At 38.8% G+C, this 23,009-nt stretch overlaps 1 protein-coding gene across 1 annotated transcript in view; it reads right to left on the bottom strand.

The window, feature by feature from the left end:
- The window catches only part of CREM (cAMP responsive element modulator), a 514,873-nt gene that overhangs the window by 314,214 nt on the left and 177,650 nt on the right, over positions 1-23,009 (bottom strand). The gene's annotated exons all lie outside the window — the stretch shown is intronic.

Here is a 23,009-nt window from a genome sequence, read left to right as displayed (position 1 = left end):
TTAAGACTTTGGTGGTATTGATTCAGACTTTTCCTTGGTATGAGTGTATACTAATGCTACATTTGACTGTCAGTGCATTTTTGAAGTTTTCAAATGTAAATGAGAGAAAGTGAAGATACTGAACAAGGCAGTTCTGCTTTTTGTCCAGAAGGTGATATTACATTTGAAATATCAGCAGTAAGTTGTTTTTTTCTGCTCTGGACTCTATATACATTTTGTTTACCATTGAGGTAGGTTAGTGGGTGTCTAAGAAAAGAGATGACATCAATAAGAGAGGCAGAGAGGTTCAGTGGAAAGGGCCTTTGCAGCAAATGAGAAGACTTAAGGGTGGGAGTGAGGGGACCAGAATAAGGCAGGAAAATGGGACTCTCAGGGCAGCATGCTTCTGGGTCAGATGCCGTGAGTCTGGTATGGCAGGGTTGTCATTTTCAACATGGGAAGTAATTCTTAATGAGCAGAAGGTTGCCAGACAAATGGAGGTCAGAATATATCCTACACAGGTTGGGCAGAGGACAGTTTTTCAACTATGGAATTAAACATTTTTGTTTAAAATACTATGTTCTATTCATTTTAGGTTAAATTCCGTAGACATGCTGCATTGTATCCTGTGCAGTTTCCAGGTTTGGGCCTAGTGCTTCCCGAGAGTGCTCAGGAAAGTTTGCAGTGTGGCTAAGCTTGCACCCAGCAGGAGTGGGGATCACTGAGAATTAGCTACAGTGTACGTGCTGCTCAGCTGTGTCCACATAGTGTGTGAACTTATTTTATTTTTTTATTAACTACATTGTTCACAAGGGATATTGGTTTTAAGCAGTGCTATGTGCAAGCTTAGACCTTTTGTGGAAAAGTATAGCTGCTTCAGGAGTTGCTCTCTTGGAAAGTGAATGACTCCTGTTAAGAGCAAGAAATTACACTTTGAGGACAAAACGGTGGTCTGTAAGGATGTGATTCCTTACATCAGCTTGGCTTGTAGTTTCACAACATAACCATTACAACCACAAGCAAAGTAAGAGATAAAATTTTTAATCTTCATATTGTTTTACATAACATTTTATGTATTTAGGCTTTTTTTATAACCAAGTGTTAGAGTGGTTGTTTGGAGTTTGTCAGAGATTTAATGGATGAAATACTTTTCTTCTATCAGAGGGTTAGTGAAATATCTTAAACTCTTTATTTTGTTTGGGATTTTAGTAAGAATCCTAGCTAGAATGATCTTTTCAAATAATTGTCCTCTCCAAGGTGAGATAATGTGTCATAAAACAATTGTAAGGCTTTAAGCTGGAAGGGACATTTTTCATTTTTTTGTGTGGAATTACTAGGTAAGTTCTGAATTAAAAGCAATTAGTGGAAAAATTTTAATGTAATTTTTAGTATACTTTTCTTGTAGATACTTTTCCAATCATATTTAGATATTTGCATCTTGTCTCTGATTTATGTCTTCCCTAGGAGCAGAACTAGATCAAGATATGAAAATAAATCCACTTTTCTCACTATCTTTTTTAATTAGAAACACAGGTGAACATATATAAAAGACAATTTTAAAAATTAATCTTGAAGTTTATTGGCAGCATCTGTTCAGGATTGTTTTCATACCAGGTGCCAGTTAAAAATGTAATTAAACAGCTACTCTACTGAGATTGGATTCCTTTCTTTAATTCATCAGTTCCTCTGAATAGCACATTTACTGTGAGAAGACTCAGTGGAAAGAATGGACTGTCATAGAGAGATTGAATCTTAAAAAGAAAGAGCTAGAATAACATCTCTCCTGGAAACAGACTATTTTGCTGTGTAAATATTCTTGCTATTCAAGCCTAAATTCGGCTGAGTTTACAGGTGACTCTTGAACAACTCAGGTTTGAACTTCATGAGTCCTCAGATTTTTTCAATAAATACAGTTGGCCCTTTGTATCTGCAGGTTTAAACATCCTTGGATTGAAAACCGTGTTTTCATACTCCTGACTGCAGATGGAAAGTACTGATTTTGGATTTGTGGTTTAATTTGCAGATGCAGAGGGCTGACTGTAGAGTCAAGAGTTACACTCAGATTTAAGAGCAGGGGTCAGTGCCCCTAACCTTGTTGTTTCAGGGTCATCCTTATAATCTGTGTAAGGTGCTATGGAAGATACAGCACCTAACATACAAACTATTCTGCTGTGAGACATGAATATGCAATTTAAATGTCTACTGATGCCAACAGCTGTGAGATATACAGTATAATAATCCAGTCAGCAGCACAAGGCAAATGAACAAAGAACTGTAAGTCCTGTTATGGTATTTTATTTTCTTATACCTCTCTCGCAATGGGCATATTGAGTTCATTGAAGAAAGTTACTAACAAATGTCCTTCCAGCTCCAAAATGCTATGATTGTGCTTTAATGATTTTATATTGCTTCTTTGACCCCCCTTTTTTCTTTTGATGAGAGATAGGAAGGGAGAGAGATGAGAAGCATCACTTGTAGTTGTGTTACTTTTAGTTGTTCATTGATTGCTTCTTTTACGTGCCTTGATTGGGTGTGGAGGGTGGCTCAAGCTGAGCCAGAGACCCCTTGCTCGAGCCAGTGACCTTAGGACAGTGATTCTCAAAGTGTGCCCTAGAAGATTTCCAGGTGCATCCTATGGTATTCCAGAGAAATATGTGCCTGTTGGGAACCAAAAAACCACAGGGTTTTGGGAGTTTAGATTTTTGGGGGACAGAGGTGTGGAGAATTGGCTGTAAGCTGACATTCTGCCCAACCACCCACCTCACTTGTTTGATTAGGTTGCAAAAGGCTGTTAAGCTGTGGTGCTGGATTGTTTACACTACCTCCATGTTCCCCAGAAAGACTGGAGGCAAGTTTCTTCTATCCTTTGTTAGCTGTAAAGTTAAGATGATATGTATGGTGGGATTTTCTGCACTCAACACAATTAAGAGTAAAAAGAGAGGAACAAGATGGCAGTGGAGTAGGCGGACGCACAGACGCCCAGCTCTCACCACCAAACTGGAATACAAATCAATTTAGGAAAAATCAGCATGAAAAACCAACTCTGAACTGTAAGAACAGCTCTCAAAAACCAAGGAGCAAAGAGGAAGCCACAATAATCCTGGTAAGGAGTGCCTGAATCTCCTCTGCTTACAGGAATGGAGGGGGGGGGGGTTAGGCTGAGATCCCAGAGAGGATTTCACAGAGGAAAAAGAGCAGAAACTATTGCTCACAGCCACTTACCTGGCGACCAAGGAGCGAGGCTGGTTGAAAAGAGCAGCTTATCTCCCAAGTGGAAAGGACAGGGAGAGGGACAGACTATGAGGGGCTAAGGAATGCAGGAAATGAAATAAAAAAGCTGACTCATTTGTGCTGGAGGTGGCCATAGCTGGGGGAGGGACTGAACCTTTCACAAAACAGAGCTGAAGTGCTTCCGGATCAGAGATCTCCGGACATCTATCCAGCTCCAATCAGCGCAACAAGACACAGCTGAAAACAAGAAGTGGGGAGGAGGGGCAGTAACTCAGGTTTCCATGGAGATCTGAGATACACCTCCTCCTACTGAAGCTGAGAAAACACCCTGCCCCCAGTGAGATTAGCTGGCTGAGGAGGCCTTCAGAGTCTCAGGTTACACCCACAACATTCCTGGATACAGTTTCAAGGAAGCCCCCTGCTGAGATCAGTTAACAAGACTATCACCTGTTAAGAAAACAAACAAATCAAGACTTCAAAGCTGCCCAAATCCGAAAGTGGATTACAGATAACAGCTGATACCAGCCCAAGAAGACCTAGAAATAACACAACTGAAAACTGGAGGCAGACAACACCAAGCCTAGACTCAACCAACTCTACAAACAAAACACCAAAAATGAGAAGAAAAAAATGTGCAATCCAAATGAAACCTTAAGGAGATGAACAGAGTGATATGGAAATAATCAAACTTCCAGATGCAGAGTTCAAAATAATGATTGTAAGGATGCTTAGGGATCTTAGAACAACAATGGATGGTCACTACGAACACCTAAATAAAGAAATAGCAAGTATAAAAATGAATCAGTGGGAGATGACAAATACAATATCAGAAATAAAGACCACAATGGAAGGAATTAAAAACAGGATAGATAGAGCAGAGGATCGAATCAGCGAGTTAGAGGACAACTGGAATGAAGGCATGAAAGCAGAGAAGAAAAGAGAAAAGAGACTCAAAAAGTCAGAGGAAACTCTTAGAGAGCTCTGTGACAACATGAAAAGAAATAATATCCACATCATAGGGGTTCCTGAAGAAGAAGAAAAGGAACAAGGAATAGAGATGTTGTTCAATCATACCATAGCTGAAAACTTCCCTAAATTAATGCAAGAGAAACTCTCACAAGTCCAAGAAGAACAGAGGACTCCATTAAAGAGAAACCCAAAGAAACCTACACCAAGACACATCATAATTAAAATACCAAAGCTAAGCGATAAAGAGAAAATATTAAAAGCTGCAAGAGAAAAAAAAGTTATCACCTACAAAGGAGCCCCCATAAGGATGACATCCGACTTCTCAACAGAAACACTTGAGGCCAGAAGGGAATGGCAAGAAATATTCAAAGTAATGCAGAACAAGAACCTACAACCAAGACTACTTTATCCAGCAAGGCTATCGTTTAAAATCGTAGGAGAAATAAAAAGCTTCCCAGACAAAAAACAACTCAAGGAATTCATTACAACCAAACCAATGCTGCAGGAAATGTTAAGGGGCCTGTGTAAACAGATCAAAGTGGGAAAAGAATATAGCAAAAAAAGGAATACACCTTTAAAGAAGAAAATGGCAATAAACAACTACCTATCAATAATAACCTTAAATGTAAATGGATTAAATGATCCAATCAAAAGACATAGGGTAGCTGCGTGGATAAGAAAACAGGACCCATACATATGTTGTCTACAAGAGACACATCTTAGAACAAAAGACACACATAGATTGAAGGTAAAAGGATGGAAAAAAACATTTCATGCAAACGGAAATGAAAAAAAAGCAGGGGTAGCAATACTTATATCAGACAAATTGGACTTTAAAACAAAGGACATAAAGAAGGCCACTACATAATGATAAAGGGAGTAATCCAACAGGAAGATATAACTATTATAAATATCTATGCACCTAATATAGGAGCACCCAAATATATAAAACAGACTTTGATGGATTTAAAGGACGAAATCAACAGCAATACTATAATAGTAAAGGATTTCAATACCCCACTAACATCACTAGATAGATCCTCAAGAAAGAAAATTAACAAAGAAACAGCAGACTTATTGGAAACACTAGATCAACTCGATTTAATAGATATCTTCAGAACCTTTCACCCTAAAGCAGCAAAATATACATTCTTTTCAAGTGCTCATAGTACATTCTCTAGGATAGACCACATGTTAGGGCACAAAAGTGCTCTCAACAAATTTAAGAAGACTGAAATCATATCAAGCACTTTCTCCGATCACAACGGCATGAAACTAGAAATGAATCACAGCACAAAAGCTCAAAAATTCTCAAACACATGGAAACTAAATAGCAGGGTGTTAAATAATGAATGAATTAAGAATGAGATCAAAGAAGAAATAAAAAAATTCCTAGAAATGAATGACAATGAGCATACAACAACTCAAAATTTATGGGACACAGCAAAAGCAGTGCTGAGAGGGAAGCTCATAGCACTACAGGCACACTTTAAGAAGCTAGAAAAAGCTCAAATTAAACAACTTAATCCTGCATCTAAAAGAATTAGAAAAAGAACAGCAAGCAAAGCCCAAATGTAGTAGAAGGAAGGAAATAATAAAGAGCAGAGCAGAAATAAATGACATAGAGGCTAAAGAAACAATACGGAGGATCAATGAAACTAGGAGCTGGTTCTTTGAAAAGGTAAACAAGATTGATAAACCTTTAAGTAGACTCACCAAGAAAAAGAGAGAGAGGACTCAAATAAATAAAATTAGAAATGAGAGTGGAGAAATAACAACTGACACAACAGAAATACAAAATATTGTAAGAAAATACTATGAAGAACTGTATGCCAAAAAACTAGACAACCTAGATGAAATGGACAAATTCCTTGAAACATACAATCTTCCAAAAATCAATCTGGAAGAATCAGAAAACCTAAACAGACCGATTACAACAAATGAGATAGAAACAGTTATCAAAAAACTCCGAACAAAGAAAAGTCCGGGGCCTGATGGCCTCACAACGGAATTCTACCAAATATTCAAAGAAGAACTAACTCCTATCCTTCTCAAACTATTTCAAAAAATTCAAGAGGAAGGAAGATTTCCAAGCTCCTTTTATGAGGTGAGCATAATTCTGATTCCAAAACCAGGCAAGACAACACAAAGAAAGAAAATTATAGGCCAATATCTCTGATGAATATAGATGCTAAAATCCTCAACAAAATATTAGCAAACCGGATCCAACAATATATGGAAAAAAATCATACACCATGATCAAGTGGGATTTATTCTGGGGAGGCAAGGCTGGTACAATATTTGTAAATCAATCAACGTGATTCATCACATAAACAAGAAGAAGGAGAAAAACCATATGATAATTTCAATAGATGCAGAAAAAGCATTTGATAAAATCCAGCACCCCTTCATGATCAAAACTCTCAGCAAAGTGGGAATACAGGGAACATACCTCAACATGATAAAAGCCATCTATGAGAAACCCACAGCCAACATCATACTCAATGGGCAAAAATTAAAAGCAATACCCTTAAGATCAGGAATAAGGCAGGGGTGCCCCCTTTCACCACTCTTATTTAACATGGTCCTGGAAGTCCTAGCCACAGCAATCAGACAAGAAGAAGAAATAAACGGCATTCAAGTGGGAAAAGAAGAAGTAAAACTATCATTATTTGCAGACGATATGATATTGTATATAGAAAACCCTAAAGTCTCAGTCAAAAAACTACTGGACCTGATAAATGAATTCAGCAAAGTGGCAGGATATAAAATCATACTCAGAAATCAGAGGCATTTTTATACACCAACAATGAACAGTCAGAAAGAGAAATTAAGGAAACAATCCCCTTCACAATTACAACCAAAAAAATAAAGTACCTAGGAGTAAACTTAACCAAGGAGACTAAAGACTTGTACTCGGAAAATTACAAAGCATTGATAAAAGAAATCAAGGAAGATACAAACAAGTGGAAGCATATACCGTGCTCATTGTTAGGAAGAATAAACATCATTAAAATGTCTATATTACCGAAAGCAATCTATAAATTCAATGCAATACCAATTAAAATACCAATGACATACTTCAAAGATATAAACCCCATTTTCCAAAAATTTATATGGAACCAAAAGAGAACACGAATAGCCTCAGCAATCTTAAAAAAGAAGAATTAAGTGGGAGGTATCACACTTCCTGATATCAAGTTATACTACAAGGCTGTTGTACTCAAAACAGCCTGGTACTGGCATAAGAACAGGCATATAGATCAATGGAACAGAACAGAGAACCCAGAAATAAACCCACAGTTCTATGGACAACTGATATTTGACAAAGGAGGTAAGGAAATACAATGGAGTAAAGACAGCCTCTTTAACAAATGGTGTTGGAAAATTGGACAGCTACCTGAAAAAAAATGAAACTAGATCACCAGCTTACACCACTCACAAAAATAAACTCAAAATGGATAAAAGACTTAAATGTAGGCCGTGAAACCATAAGCATCTTAGAAGAAAACATAGGCAGTAAGCTCTCGTACATCTCTCGGAGCAATATATTTGCTGATTTATCTCCACGGGGAAGTGAAATAAAACACAGGATAAACAAATGGGACTATATCAAACTGAAAAGCTTTTGCACAGCTAAAGACAACAAGAACAGAATAAAAAGACAAACTACACAACGGGAGAACATATTTGACAATACATCTGATACGGGGTTAATAACCAAAATTTATAAAGAACTTGTAAAACTCAACACCAGGAAGACAAATAACCCAATCCAAAAATGGGCAAAAGAGATGAATACACACTTCTCCAAAGAGGACATACAGATGGCCAATAGGCATATGAGAAATGCTCAACATCACTAATGATTAGAGAAATGCAAATTAAAACCACAATGAGATATCACCTCACACCAGTCAGAATGGCGCTTATCAACAAAACAGCACAGAATAAGTGCTGGCGAGGATGTGGAGAAAAGGGAACCCTCCTGCACTGCTGGTGGGAATGCAGAATGGTGCAGCCACTGTGGAAAACAGTGTGGAGATTCCTCAAAAAACTGAAAATCGAACTGCCTTTTGACTCAGCTATCCCACTTTTAGGAATATACCCCAAGGACACCATAGAACGGCTCCAAAAGGAGAAATGCACCCGCATGTTTGTGGCAGCATTGTTCACAATAGCGAAGATCTGGAAACAGCCCAAGTGTCTGTCAGAGGACGAGTGGATTAAAAAGCTTTGGTATATATATACTATGGAATACTACTCAGCCATAAGAAATGATGACATTGGATCATTTACAATAACATGGATGGACCTTGCCAACATTATACGGAGTGAAATAAGTAAATCAGAAAAAAAAAAACTAAGATGAATCCATACATAGAAGGGACATAAAAATGAGACTCAGAGACATGAACAAGAATGTGATGGCAACAGGGGTGGGGGTTGGGGGGAGGGGGGATGGGGTGAAGAAGGAGAGAGGGGTTGGGGGAGGGAAGGGGCACAAAGAAAACCAGATAGAAGGTGACAGAAGACAATTTAACTTTGGGGGAGGGGTATACAGCACAATCAAATGTCAAAATAATCTAGAGATATTTTCTCTCAACATATGTACCCTGATTTATCAATGTCACTGCATTAAATTTAATAAATAAATAAAAAAAAGTAAAAAGAGAGGAATTCTTCAATGTATTGACAAGGAAATGAGAGTTTGCCTTTTAAATATATGCTCAAACATTGAAGAAATTGCTAGGACACATCAGGCATATGTTTCTCATAAACAGAAGAATGAAAAAACTTAACACATTCATGCTGGGACCTTCCGAATTTACTAAATCTTACTAAGAATGTATCTATATATATAAAAAGATAACTTTTTTGTTGTTTTTAAAATTTTTTAACACTACTTTTTTACAAATTCTAAAAAGCATAACTGAAAAAATGTAACAATGTTTTTAAATTTAATTTTGTCATATTTATTTCCTTTAATTACCATAAAAGCATGCTTGGATTTTATATTTTTTCTTTAATATTTGACTTAATTATTATAACATATTTCTCAAAAATTTGTATATAGTGTGCCTGCAATTATTTGTAGGATTTTAAATGCGCTCCGACTTCAAAAAGTTTGAGGACCACTGCCTTAGAGTTTTGAACCCGGGGCCCAGCGTTCCAGGTCGACATTATCCTCTGTGCCACCACTGGTCAGGCAATATTTTGTTGTTTTTTTTCTAATGGGCTTATTTAGTTTCATAGGTCTGAAAGGTAAACTGCCTTTCCTACAAAGTTATATTCAGACAATGAAAGTAAAAGGTTTTGACTTTTCCAATTGATTCCGGGGAGATCATACAGTATAGGGCAGTCTCTAAAGTCCCTAAGCCCATTTCCCATCTCTAGTCAGATTGTGTGTACTTATCTAGTTGACTGGATGTGGGGTTTTTTTGTTTTTTTTTTGTATAATGATTCTAATAGTTATGCTGGGGTTCTTATTCTTAGCAAACGTATCTGTGTAGTAGGGTCTTATACTGTCTGTCTTCATTGCTCATTTTCTGTCCTGTAACTCAGAGGTCTATTTCTGATCTCTTCTGACCCAGAGGCAAATAAATTATGTTTCCAAATTACCCTTTTATACCAAGAAAAGCAATTTCATGCTTTTTAGGAGAATATTATCTTTTTGTTTTAGAAATGATAAAATTCTCAAACTATGATTCTGTCACTGTTATTTGAAAATCTACTGAAGTATACCAGGCATATGCATGAAAGTAAGGCTCTAAATCTTTAATAATAATCTCTAATAGTTTATAGTGTGACAGGGATATGTTGCTCTGAGAAGTGGAGTGTTAAGTGATTTTTGTTGTTGTATAAGCATCATAGAATAGAAGGTACAGCCTACTACAAACCTAGGTTAGATGGCATAGCTTATTACAGTGAATACTCTATATTGTGTATGAATATACTGTATACTGTATTTGTGTATCTAAACCTAGGTACACAAATACAGTATATCTTTGTGACCCAGTGGAATTGCTGGGTCACATGGTAACTATGCTAAACATTTTGAAACTTTGTACCATTGTTCATTTCCACCCGGAATGTAGGAAGGTTCAAGTTTCTCCATGTCTTTGCCAGTACTTGTTAGTACTTTTGATTGTAGCTATCTCAGTAAGTGGGAAGTGGTATCTTGTGTTTTGATTTACATTTCCCTAATGATGATGAACATCTTTTTATGTGCTTATTAACCATTTCCCTATCTTTTAGGAAATGTCAGTACAGATTCTGCCTTTTTTTGGGGGGGGGGCAGGGGACTGACAGGGACAGACAGTCGGGAGGGGAGAGAGATGAGAAGCATCAATTCGTTGTTCACTGAGTGCTTTCTCATATGTGCCTTGATTGGGGTCGGTGGGGAGCTCCAGCCGAGCCAGTGACCCCTGGCTCAAGCCAGCAATCTTTGGGTTGAAGCCAGTGACCATGGGGTCATGTCTATAAATCCCATGGTCAGGCCAACCACCCTGCGCTCAAGCCAGTGAGCCCACTGTCAAGCCAGTGACCTTGGGGTTTGAACCTGGGTTCTTAGTGTCCCTGGCCATCACTTGATTCACTGCACCAGCTCCTTGTCAAGCATAAGAATCTGCCCATTTTTAACTTGTCTCTTATAGTGAGTTATAGAAATTCTATATTATAGATACCTTTATTTTTTAAGTGAGAGGCAGGGAGACAGACTGTTGCATGTACCGTTACCCACCCAGCAGTTCTTGTCTGGGGCCGATATACAAATCAGCCGAGCTATCCTCAGTGCCCAGGGCTGATGTTCAAACCAGGTGAGCTGCTGGCTGTGAGAGGGGGACAGAGAGAGAAGGGAGAGAGGAAGGGATGGAGAGAGGGAGCGATGTGAGAGGGATGAGAGGGACAGAGAAGGAGGGAGAGAGGGAGAGAGAGGGAGAATGACAGGGAGGAGGAGGAGGAGGAGGAGGAGGGGAGAGAGAGAGAGAGAGAGAGAGAGAGAGAGAGAGAGAGAGAGAAAGAGGCAGAGGCATCCATTTGCTGTTCCCCTTAGTTGGTGCATTCATTAGTCGCTTCTTGTATGTGCCCTGCCTGAAGATTGAACCCACAGCTTTGGTTCTTCGGGAGATGCTCTACTGAGCTACCCAGCCAGGGCCCCTGAATGAGTCTTTTGAACATAAGTCAGATCTCATTACTCCTATCATTTCAACCTGCTCATGGTTTCCCATCACACTCCGAATGAAAGCCAATGTCCATTCCAGAGCGTTTGGTCCTACATCATCATCCTTGGCCATGCCTCCAACCTCTCCCAACCACATTCTCCCTCACTCACCGTGGTCTGACACACCGGGTCCCTCAAATACTTTATTGCATATAGAAAACTCAGTCTTTTGAATTTGGTGTTTCTATTGCTTGGAATGTCTTTCACTGAGATACAAATATGACTTGTTACTTCAGTTTAATCAAGTTTCTGGCCAAACATTTCCATAATGAGGCCTCCCTGCCCACTATATGTAAAAATAGTGCCCTCTGGCTTCCCCTAGTCTATTACCTTGCTTTATTTGTCCTTGTAACACTTATGACTGAATGGAATTATATTGTATTTGTGTCTCCTCCCCCCATGAAAATGAGCAATTTTTTTATTCACTACTGTAGTCCAAGTGTAAACAATGGTGCCAAGTGCACAAGTCCTCAATATTTATTTGTTCAAGAGATGAGTAAATAAATACATGAGCTTCCATGATCAGTTAGATCTCAAAATTATTTGGTGTTTAACAATATAAATACACAGATCTTCATTATTAAAAAAAATGCATTTTTGAAAATTTGCTGGTTTGCTGAAATATATCTGTAACTCTGGTCAAAATTCACAGTGATTCTGTGGCCATTCACAGACACGCACATGTGCAGAGTGCCGACACATTTGAGTTTTTCCAGGACCATGTTTCCAGCTGAGGTCAAACAAGGTGACACTCTGACTTCCTATTTTAGCTCATGCACTAGAAACAATTTTCTTTTAGATCTATGGAGTTGCCTTGTTTTTTTCATTGCGGTGCTGTTTTGGGGTGATCTTCCTTTTTAAAATGATCAAGTATAGTACTGAAGTGCCGTCTAGTGTTCCTATGAGTAAGAAAGTTGTGATGTGCCTGACACAGAGAATATGTGGGTGAAACGGGCTTCATTCAGGCATGAGTCACAGTGCTGTTGGCTGTGCGTTCAATGTTAATGAATCAACTATGTATATTAAATAAGGCGTCTTTAAACAGACACACATAGAAAATGGTTATGTTATGACTGGCTGATGAAAATATTGTGACCAGAGACTCACAGGAACCTCCCCCCATTCTCCTTCCCATGCGATGACTCAGTATTCGCTGATTCAACCCTCATGGTGACTTTACCAAACATAGCTGCTGCAAATGAGCCGTCTGCGCCACACAGAAGAGATTAAATACACAGCACGATATTGACAGCAAATACTACTGTCAGGTATATTGTGATTAATGTCATCTTACTGTATATAATTTTATTTACATTTATTATATTTGCAGTTGCCATGTCATTAAAGTTCATTAAGACTTGATTTGGGGCCCTGGCTGGCTGGCTCAGGACACACCCAGGTTCGATTCCTGGTCAGGGCACACAAGAGAAGTGACTACCTGCTTCAGTCCTCTCCCTCTCCCCCTTCTTTCTCTCTCCCCCTCCCACAGCCAGTGGCTCAACTGGTCCGAGCATTGGTCCCAGGCACTGAGGATAACTCAGTTGATTCGAGCATTGGCCCCAGACGGGTATTGCTGGGTAGATTTTGGTTGGGGTGCATGTGGGAGTCTGTCTATCTTCTCTCCTCTCACTTAAAAAAAAAGTCTTGATTTTGCTCAAAATATATTACATTATATGTACATTCTCTTATTCATTTTATTATTTCCTTTCCTTCCTGTCTGAGATATTTTTAATTATTTACTGTTATAAATAATGTCATAATGAAATTCTTGTATGTAATACTTAGTGCCCATTTCTAATCATCTTCTTAGGACAAAACAAAAGTTTACAATTAGTTTTAGGCTCTTGATACATTTTGCTGTCCAAAAATTTGAAGTCACTGTGCACTTAGACCATTAACACCTAAGTATCTCCCTTACACAGCCCGTACTAGCACTGAGTTTCAGATGGAGCTTGTTTTTAACCTCTGCCCACTCAGTAGCTGAAAAGTTGCATCTCATTGTTTATGTGGATTTCTTTCACTATGGATGAGAATGGAGATTTTTGCAATGCTTTTCTTCTGAGGATGTTCCGTCCATAGACCATTGCACAGGTAAGGATGAAGACTCATTTCTAATGAATTTCTAAGTAAGCTAGAATATAAACTGAGGCAGTTAACAAAAATGTTTGACATAACTCATTTTCCTTTGAATAACACCTAGCCAGGGTGTTTTCTGATACTAAAAGATGTATGAATAAAATGCACAAATTAATTTAAAGCACAGACATACTTCCATGGAATAGGTTACTGAAGAAAAGTGGCATTATGTTTTAATAAAGAATCCAAATGTACAGATAACTCAGGGCCTGCAAGTCCTTCTCCTGTTCAATAAACATGTATTTAGTTAATGACTATGTCCTTCGGGAAGGGTGGCCAATGGGAATATTTATTCTTTTCGCATTGTGACAGGGTGTGTTAACTATTCTCTGCAGATATGTAGAAGCAAACAGCAATGAAATAAAACCCTTAATTCAATGCCATTTTAAAATACCAGTTTATTGTAGTTTCACAGTAAATCAATAGGGTTTGCATTTGTATGCATTGGGTGTTTTCAATTATAATAATTAATATTCCCACTGAAATACAGAATTTACCAAGATTTATATTATTTTCTCAGTTTCTTTTAAATTTATGAATATACTGATTGATGGTGGGGCAGTGGATAGAGCCTCAACCTCTAGCACCCGGGTTGCTGGTTCAAAACCCAAGGTCGCCAAGTCAAGGCATGTGTGGGAAGCAATCAGGGCACAGCTATGTGGAGCAATGAGTTGATGCTTCTCTCTCTCTCTTTCTCCCTTCCTCTCTCTCTCTCTCAAAAAAAAATTCAAAGAAAATTTATGAATATAATTTTTGTCTCTTATAGCTCTCTCACTCTGTTTTTGGTAATAATCTCGGTGAAAAAAAACAGGGGATAGAGAAGTAGCAACAGCTTAGCTCCCATTACTGTGTGACCTTGAGCACTTCATTTACTGTTCCTGAGACTCAGGCCCCTTTCCTAAGAAAACATGCCTAAAACACTGCCTGGCACTTAGTAAGCTCTTTATAAATGGCAATGGTTATTATTATCACTATTAGATGTTAGGAAAAATGCATAATTAAGTGAATAAACAAGAGCCACCATAAACATGAGACCTGAGCTTTCTGCCACAAAGGCAAGCAGTATTCGTTTCTTTAAAATGCACATCAAAAATGCTTCATTATCAATTTGGTTAGTGATTATAATATTTATAATGCATATCCTTTACATTTTTCCCTAAACATTTATTAATTATGTGGGACAATCAATTATTATATGCTTTTCCTTTTCTCCCATGTTTATACATACTAAGGAAAAATGATAATATAACAAAATAAGAGTCTGGAACTTTGCTGATCAACTCTTGAATATGAAACAATGATTATGCCATAAAACTTACAGATGTCACTCAAAATAAGATGAGCCTTTGCGATCATGCTTGTAAAGTATTGTTTTTAAAAGACTACAAGATGGAAAAGGTAAAATAAAATGTAAAGAAAATAAAATTAATAACATCCTACAGTCTTTCAGAGAGCTTTATGATTTAACAAGTGAATTTTGACCTTCATTTAAAAAACGGGACTGAACAAACTAACAAAAACCTGATCAAAGTCATCTGGAATAAACATCATGTTAGCTTGAATAATAAACCATTATTTATGTATAATACCTTTCTTCTAAGGCATTTCCATGCTGAATATGTAACTTTATTATTATAATCACCAGAAGAATAAGTAGGCTAAACATGACCATGTCTACTTTTCAAATTAAGAAATGATATGGTAGAAATTAGGATACAGGCACTGACAGTTTAAATGGCCAAACTATGATTCGACAAGTAGGTATTAACAAAGTTGAAACTAGACTAGATAAGTTATGATTCTCATCATTGACATCTTATTTCCAACATGTTTCTTTAAGATATGACCATACCAGAATCCTTTGCCATAGAGCTATTAGCTTCCAATAGGACTCAGTGCTTTAATTTTATTATTATTATCTTATTTATTTATTGAGAGGAGGAGAGATAGAGAGGCAGACTCCCGTATGCGCCCCAACTGGGATCCACCTGGTAACCCACGTCTGGGGCCGATGCTCAGGCCAACTAAACTATCTTCAGAGCCCAAGGCTGATGATCGGACCAACCAAGCCACAGGCTCCTGCAGGAGAGGAGGAAGAGAAGGGGGAGGTGGAAGGGGAGAGAAGCAGATGATTGCTTCTCCTCTGTGCCCTCATTGAACCCAGGACATCTGCTTAATGAGCCAAGGCTCTTTCCACTGAGTCAACAGGCCAGAGCTTGCCTTTAGTATTTTAACAAGCATTTGAATAAAAATACAAGCTCCATTCTGACTGTTTACATGAAAATACCATTAAGGAGTCTGAATCATATGAAAGTGTGAAAGTGACACAAGTCAATATTATATTTGTTATTTACAAATTTATCTCAAAAACCTGTAGAACCAGTATTCTGGGAAAAGACCCTAATTAAATTTTAAAAAAATCACACAAGCAGTGTACCCCCCTTTGATTTCCTCCTTGTGTTCAAGCCACATTTGAAATGTGTAAAAAGTGGAGAGTGGAAGCAATTGTGTTGTGTAGGTTACTGTGACACTGTTTTTATAATCTACTGAAATCCCTAACCCCTATCTCCCTAACCCTCGCTGGTCCTTAGAGATAACTCCATCAAAGGGTCCCTAGTGGGGAAAACTGCAGTAATGGTAAAGAAGTTGATTGCCAGAGTCCACCCACTTTTCTCTAGCAGTACAAGGGCCTCTCCACTCAGAGCATGAGCCACCCCTGCTGTGACTGCTGTGGCAGCAGACAGCAGGCCCTTTCTTCATTTCTGTTGTTCTTCCCTCTTCCCTCATGCTCCTTTCTCTACCTCAACGTTGCCACTCAACATCAGTCCTTCAACTTCTTGCATCAAATACATCCCTGACTTCTACTTCAGAAGTCAATCCAGTTATGACATCTGATGTATGAATAGTCACTTTTCAACTAATGAGCTAGAATCCACAATGAGATAAAACTGAACAAGCCCTGGCCAGATAGCTCAGTTGGTTATAGTATCATCCTGAAGCACAGATGCTGCCGGTTCGATCCCCAGTCAGGACACATACAGAAACAAAGATGTTCCTCTTTCTCTCTCTCTCCCTCTTCCTTCCTCTCTTTCTAAAATCAATAAAATAAAACATTTTTTTAAAAAAACTAAGCAATATTCGCACACATCTTATTTCCTGACATTGAAGCAAAGATGCGATGATAATGACAACAGTGACAGACTCGGTGAAAATTTTAACTCAGGATATGCGCAGGATGTGTTAAGATTCAATGCTGTACAAGACAGAGTAATATTGATAACAACTACAGAAAGATCCCCTTGAATGTTTACACAGTATAGATGTAGTTAAAAGGCTTTTTTTTTAAAGACACTTTGACAAAATCCAGAAGTGACATACAACTTGTTGAGAAATAATTATTATTTACAATAACATCAGATCAACTCTGACAACAAATATTCATACGAGTGTGATTATAACTAAGCACCAGTTAAAATATGAAGACCTTTTGAATTAAAATGCAGTAACTTTCTCACTTTTTATAAAACATGGCATATTTGAAAATTTTAAATGCTGGCTTTTAAAGAATGTGTTGTTGAGCCATGCAGACCCTGTGCACCCAGGGGACCAGTTGAATGGATATTTGCAGACTAAACACACTCATGAAACCAGCATCCAGCTCAAGACACTGTCGCGACCGGCACCCGGGAAGCCCTCACACAACCCCCTCCTGTTATTACCCACCCCATGATTAAGAGTTATACTGATTTCTAACATGGCAGATTAGTTTTATTTTATTAAAAATTGTTAAGACTTTATATTAGAGAGAGGAAAGAGAGCAAGAGAGAGAGAGAGAGAGAGAAGGAGGAGGATCAGGAAGCATCAACTCCCATATGTGCCTTGACCAGGCAAGCCCAGGGTTTTGAACCAGTGACCTTAGTGTTCTAGGTCGATGCTTTATCCACTACACCAGGACAAGTCAGACAGATTAGTTTTAAAGAATACTTTTTAAAGACCTGGTTTGCTACTTCTTGCTCAACGTGTCAGAAGTTGAAATTATATATCTGCAAATATATGTTAGTCCATTTAAGTACCCAGCGTAGGGTTAAATCAAGACAGTGACAAGGGCGAGGCTGATGTTCAGTAAGTGTTTTCTGAGCTGAACTTACTATCCCAGCCTTATGTTAGACGTTGCCCTAAAACAGAAGACAAATGATATCATCATATGCTATGTCAGAGAGCATCACACAGGGATGTGGCCATAGTCATGGAAATGCTTAAATTGGAATGCAAGAGCTTTCCAGATCAACTCCCAAAGTAAGATGTGCAATGGAGTGCCTTGGGCCAGGAAGAAGAGAGAGACTGTGTAAAGCATTTGGGGAAGTCTTTATCAAGGGGAGAGATTTGAGCTGGGACTTCAAAACTACACTGAGGGCCATATATTTTTTACATAATATGAAAAAAGGCTCAACTTCACTAGCTATAAGGAAAATTAAAATTAAAATCAGAATGAGTTATCACCTCATACCTGTTAGAATAACTTATCAGAAAGACAAGTAAGTGTTGGAGAGGTTGTGAAGAAAAAGGAACCCTTGTAACTGTTGGTGGGAATGTAAATTAGGACAGCTACTATGGAAACCAGTATGGAGGTTCCTCAAAAAATTTTAGAAGAAAGCTACCATATGACCTAGCAATCCCTCTTCTGAGTATCTATCCTAAAATCTGAAAGACATTTGTTCATAAAAATATATAAACCTCTGTTCACTGTTGCATTACTCAGGGTGGCCAAGACATCGAATGACCTAAGTGCCCTTTGACATAAGACTAAATAAAGAAGATATGGTACATATACACAATGGAATATGACTCAGCCATAAGAAATGATGAAATACTGACATTTGTTACACCACAGATGGATCTTGTGAAAATACCGTGCCAAGCAAAGTAAGTCAGATGGAAATAAACAAGTACCATATGAATTCATTCATATGTGGAATTTAAAACAGAAAATAACAAACAAAACAACTCCCCCCTCAAAGCCCAAAAAACAAAAAATACCTCATAGACACAGACAACAGAACGGTGGATATCAAAGTGGAAGTGGGGGGGTTGAAGAGAGTAAAGAGGGTCAATATATGGTGAGGGAGGGAGACTTGACTTGGATGGGTGAACACACAATGCAGTATGCACATGATGGATTATAGAATTGTACACCTGATATTTGTGTAATCTTATAAACCAATGTCATCTCAATAAATTTAAAAAATTTTAAAGATACTTAGGGTTGAAAGGGCTGAGGGAAGGGGTGGCATTTCAGTTTGGGAAATGTGCAGAAACCTAGGCTCTGAGACAGCCGGGACAGTGGCGTGAGACAGAGAGCTGTGCGCAGAACTGTCTAGCAGAAAAGGGCCCGGGGAAGCAAAAGCTGAGGCACTCTGACAAAGGCCTCTGTGAGTCTACAAAAAATGCTGATTCAATTATATCCTTTTGTGGGGGGGGGGGGGGGAGAAAGGGACAGAAAGACAAGAAGGGGCAGAAATGAGAAGCATCAACTTACAGTTCCTGCACCTTAGTTGTTCATTGATTGCTTTCTCATATGTGCCTTGACCGGGGCGGGGGGGGGGGGGGCTTCGGTTGAGTCAGTGACCCTTTGCTCAAGCCAGCAACCTTGGGCTCAAGCCAGCGACTTTGTGGTCATGGTTATGATCCTACACTCATGCCAGCGAACCCGTGCTCAAGCTGGTGAGCCCGCACTCAAGCCAGTGACCTTGGACTTCAAGCCAGCAACCTTGGACTTCAAGCCAGAGACCTTTGGGCTCAAGCCAGAGACTGTGCAGTCATGGTTATGATCTCACGCTCATGCCAGCGACCTCGGGGTTTCGAACCTGGGTCCTCAGTGTCCCAAGCTGACACTTTATCCACTGTGCTCAATTATATCTTAATATAGCTATTTAATTTTTTTTAATTATAAAGAGAAAATGGATAACTCTAGAGTGAAAGAGACTGACAAATACTACCTTAATCAAATGACCAAAGTTAGTATCACCAGTAATGAGACAAATTGAAATTGTGCGCCATCAGATAGGATGTAATGAGAATAACACAGCATGACTAGGGGATGTGTCCAGATTGACAGAGACTAAAGGGATATGAAAAATAATTGTAAAACTTGATGACTGGGTCATTTTGGACATTTTGGTGACAACTGGCAAATCTTGAATATTAGTAATCAAATAGTAGGAATGTATCAGTATTAATTTCCTAATTTGGATGGTTGTATTGTAGATGCATAGAAAAACATCTTTGTAAGAAAAACATAGTAAAGTATTCAGGGGTGATAGAATATCATATCAGCACCTTATTTTTAAATGGTTCAGAGGGGAAGAAAAGTTTTTTATACTGTAAAAAAATTTGATTTATGTTGAAACCTTTTACTCCAATCCAACTGGCCATGGTCTCTGCTTACTTTCACTGCTACTGAAGATATTAGTGTTTTCAACAGTTTCCTCTAGAAATAAAAATGAATTGGAGTGTTTTTATACATTATGAATTGAAAAAACTGGTTGGGCCCTGGCTGGTTAACTTGGTTGGTTAGAGCATCACCCTGATATGTGAAGGTTACCGGTTTGATTCCTGAGTAGGACACATACAGGAACAGATCAGTGTTTCTCTCTCTCTTCCTTCCTCTCTAAAATCAATCAATAATTTTTTAAAAATTATATCTTAAAAAAAACACTGGGTGTTCCCGGCCAGGGCACACAGGAGAAGCGCCCATTTGCTTCTCCACCCCTCCGCCGCGCTTTCCTCTCTGTCTCTCTCTTCCCCTCCCGCAGCCAAGGCTCCATTGGAGCAAAGATGGCCCGGGCACTGGGGATGGCTCTGTGGCCTATGCCTCAGGCGCTAGAGTGGCTCTGGTCGCAACATGGCGACGCCCAGGATGGGCAGAGCATCGCCCTCTGGTGGGCAGAGCGTCGCCCCTGGTGGGCGTGCCGGGTGGATCCCGGTCGGGCGCATGCGGGAGTCTGTCTGACTGCCTCTCCCTGTTTCCAAGCTTCAGAAAAATGAAAAAAGAAAAAACAAAAAACAAAAAACAAAAAACACTGGGTGTTAATAACTAGATTATTAACCAACAAGAAAACATGACTTTCTTTTCTAAGTCCTCTTGACATTTCAGATTGAAAAGGTATTTTTTATACATGTTCTAGACCTCTTATGGTTTCCACTGTTTTTAAATAATTCAGTGTGTTCAAAAATAATAGAGATGACTTGGTAAGAGTAAGGAAGAAAGAAGTATAACGAACTAGAAAATGTATGAGTTTGATTCCCTAAAACTTAATATTCCTTTAAATTTTATGATATTTATACTGTTGACATAATAAATACTTTTTGCTGAATGAATTAAATTCTAAGTTATTTTTAACAGTATGCATGAAAAAGTCCAAGGAAGCTAAATATACAATTTAAATTTTTTATTAAAATGATGTAACGGTAAGATATATGCTCAAATTAACTCAGACTGTTAACTTTTTTTTCTTTTTCTTTTAACAGAAAGAGAGTCAGAGAGAGGGATAGATAGGGACAGACAGACAGGAATGGAGAGAGATGAGAAGCATCAGTCATTCGTTTTTTGTTGCGACACCTTAGTTGTTCATTGATTGCTTTCTCATATGTGCCTTGACTGGGGGCCTTCAGCAGACCGAGTAACCCCTTGCTCAAGCCAGCGACCTTGGGTCCAAGCTGGTGAGCTTTTGCTCAAACCAGATAAGCCCGCGCTCAAGCTGGCGACCTCGGGGGTCTCAAACCTGGGTCCTTCCACATCCCAGTCCGACGCTCTATCCACTGTGCCACTGCCTGGTCAGACTGTTAACTTTTAAGTAATGTCAATGCTATTGGTGTTTTGTCACATCAGTATGTTGTCATTTTGCACTTCCAAAAAGACTGAAACTCGGAGTTTACATCTGCTAGGTAATCCTACAGTTTAATACTTTCTCACATCTCAGGTCCTCTGAGTCACTGAACATTAAATGCTCTAAAAAAAGTAGGATTTTGTTCCATAGCTCAAAGATTTTTCAAGAAAACCAATAGTGGACTATATGAAGGTAATTTTTTTTCAGGCATTAGAATAAAAGATAGAAGTTTCCACAGTTGGTTGGATATTACATTGAGACAGATAGTTGGCTACCATTAGTTTCCATGAGTCTTTTCATCCTTACTGTTCACCACAAACTTTTAAGGTGTAGTGGTCTCCAAAAGTTTAAGTACTCTCCATCACTAACTTGATCATTTCCAATTTTAACTTTCTCCTTGAAAGAAGTAAAATATGGACCAGGAAGTAAGTCCTGCTGTCCCCTTTACTCTAACTTATCTTGTTTTTCCTCTCATATTTAGATCAAACAGCAATTTTCAGGTTGTTAGACTCTATTTCTGAACATCCCACAATGTCTTATTATGAAATATGCCTGCTGCACTAAAATTATATGCAAAAATTCAACTTAATAGGCCCTGGCAGGTTGGCTCAGTGGTAGAGAGTGGGCCCGGCATGTGGATGTCTCAGGTTTGATTCTCGGTCAGGGTACACAGGAGAAGCAACCATCTGCTTCTCCATCCCTTCCGTTCCACCCCCCTCTTCCCCTCCTGCAGCCATAGTTTGATTAGAGTGAGTTGGCCACGGGTGCTGAGGATGGCTCCATGACCTCCACCTCAGGTGACAAGAAGAGCTTGGTTGCTGAGCAATGAAGTAAGGGCTCCAGATGGGCATAATATGCCCCCTACTGGTCTTGCTAGGTGGATCCCAGTCAGGGTGCATGCAGGGGGCTATCTCTGCCTCCCCTGCTCTCACTAAAAGAAAAAAGAAAAAAAGATTTAACCTAATAAACATTTATTGATCCTGTAATTCTCCCTGAGCTGTTGTGCTAACACTGAGATGACAGGGACAAGTAGGGCATATTTCTTGTCATGGAGGAACTCAATCTAGGAGGTACATAAAGAAGGAAACAATTAAATAAAAAATGCCAATGTGTTACGCACTATGTCACTAATAAGGCTAATGCGCTATTGTGACAGAAGGAAAAGAGAGGTTGATTGTGTCAAAATGGGGCTAGCAACACTGTGGACCACGTGAGAGAGCAAGCAGCATGAACACTCCGGGAAGCCTTTTATTTGGCCAGCATGCGCTTTCTACATGTTTTCCAATATGTGAGCATAATTCCTCCACTGTATATTTTAAACCCTAGAGGAAGCAATAATGGAGCTGAGCTATATTTTATTTTATTTTATTTTATTTTTTTTTTAAATAAATTTTTATTAATGGTAATGGGATGACATTAATAAATCAGGGTACATATATTCAAAGAAAACATGTCCAGGTTATCTTGTCATTAAACTATGTTGCATACCCCTCGCCCAAAGTCAGATTGTCCTTCGCCACCCTCCATCTAGTTCTCTGTGCCCCTCCCCCTCCCCCCAACCCTCCCCCTGTCCCCCCTCCCCCCAC

Source organism: Saccopteryx leptura, chromosome 5 (genome assembly GCF_036850995.1).
Source record: "Saccopteryx leptura isolate mSacLep1 chromosome 5, mSacLep1_pri_phased_curated, whole genome shotgun sequence".
Taxonomy (NCBI): domain Eukaryota; kingdom Metazoa; phylum Chordata; class Mammalia; order Chiroptera; family Emballonuridae; genus Saccopteryx; species Saccopteryx leptura.
Note: the sequence above shows the minus strand (reverse complement) of the source record. Positions and strands in the feature narration are given on the sequence as shown.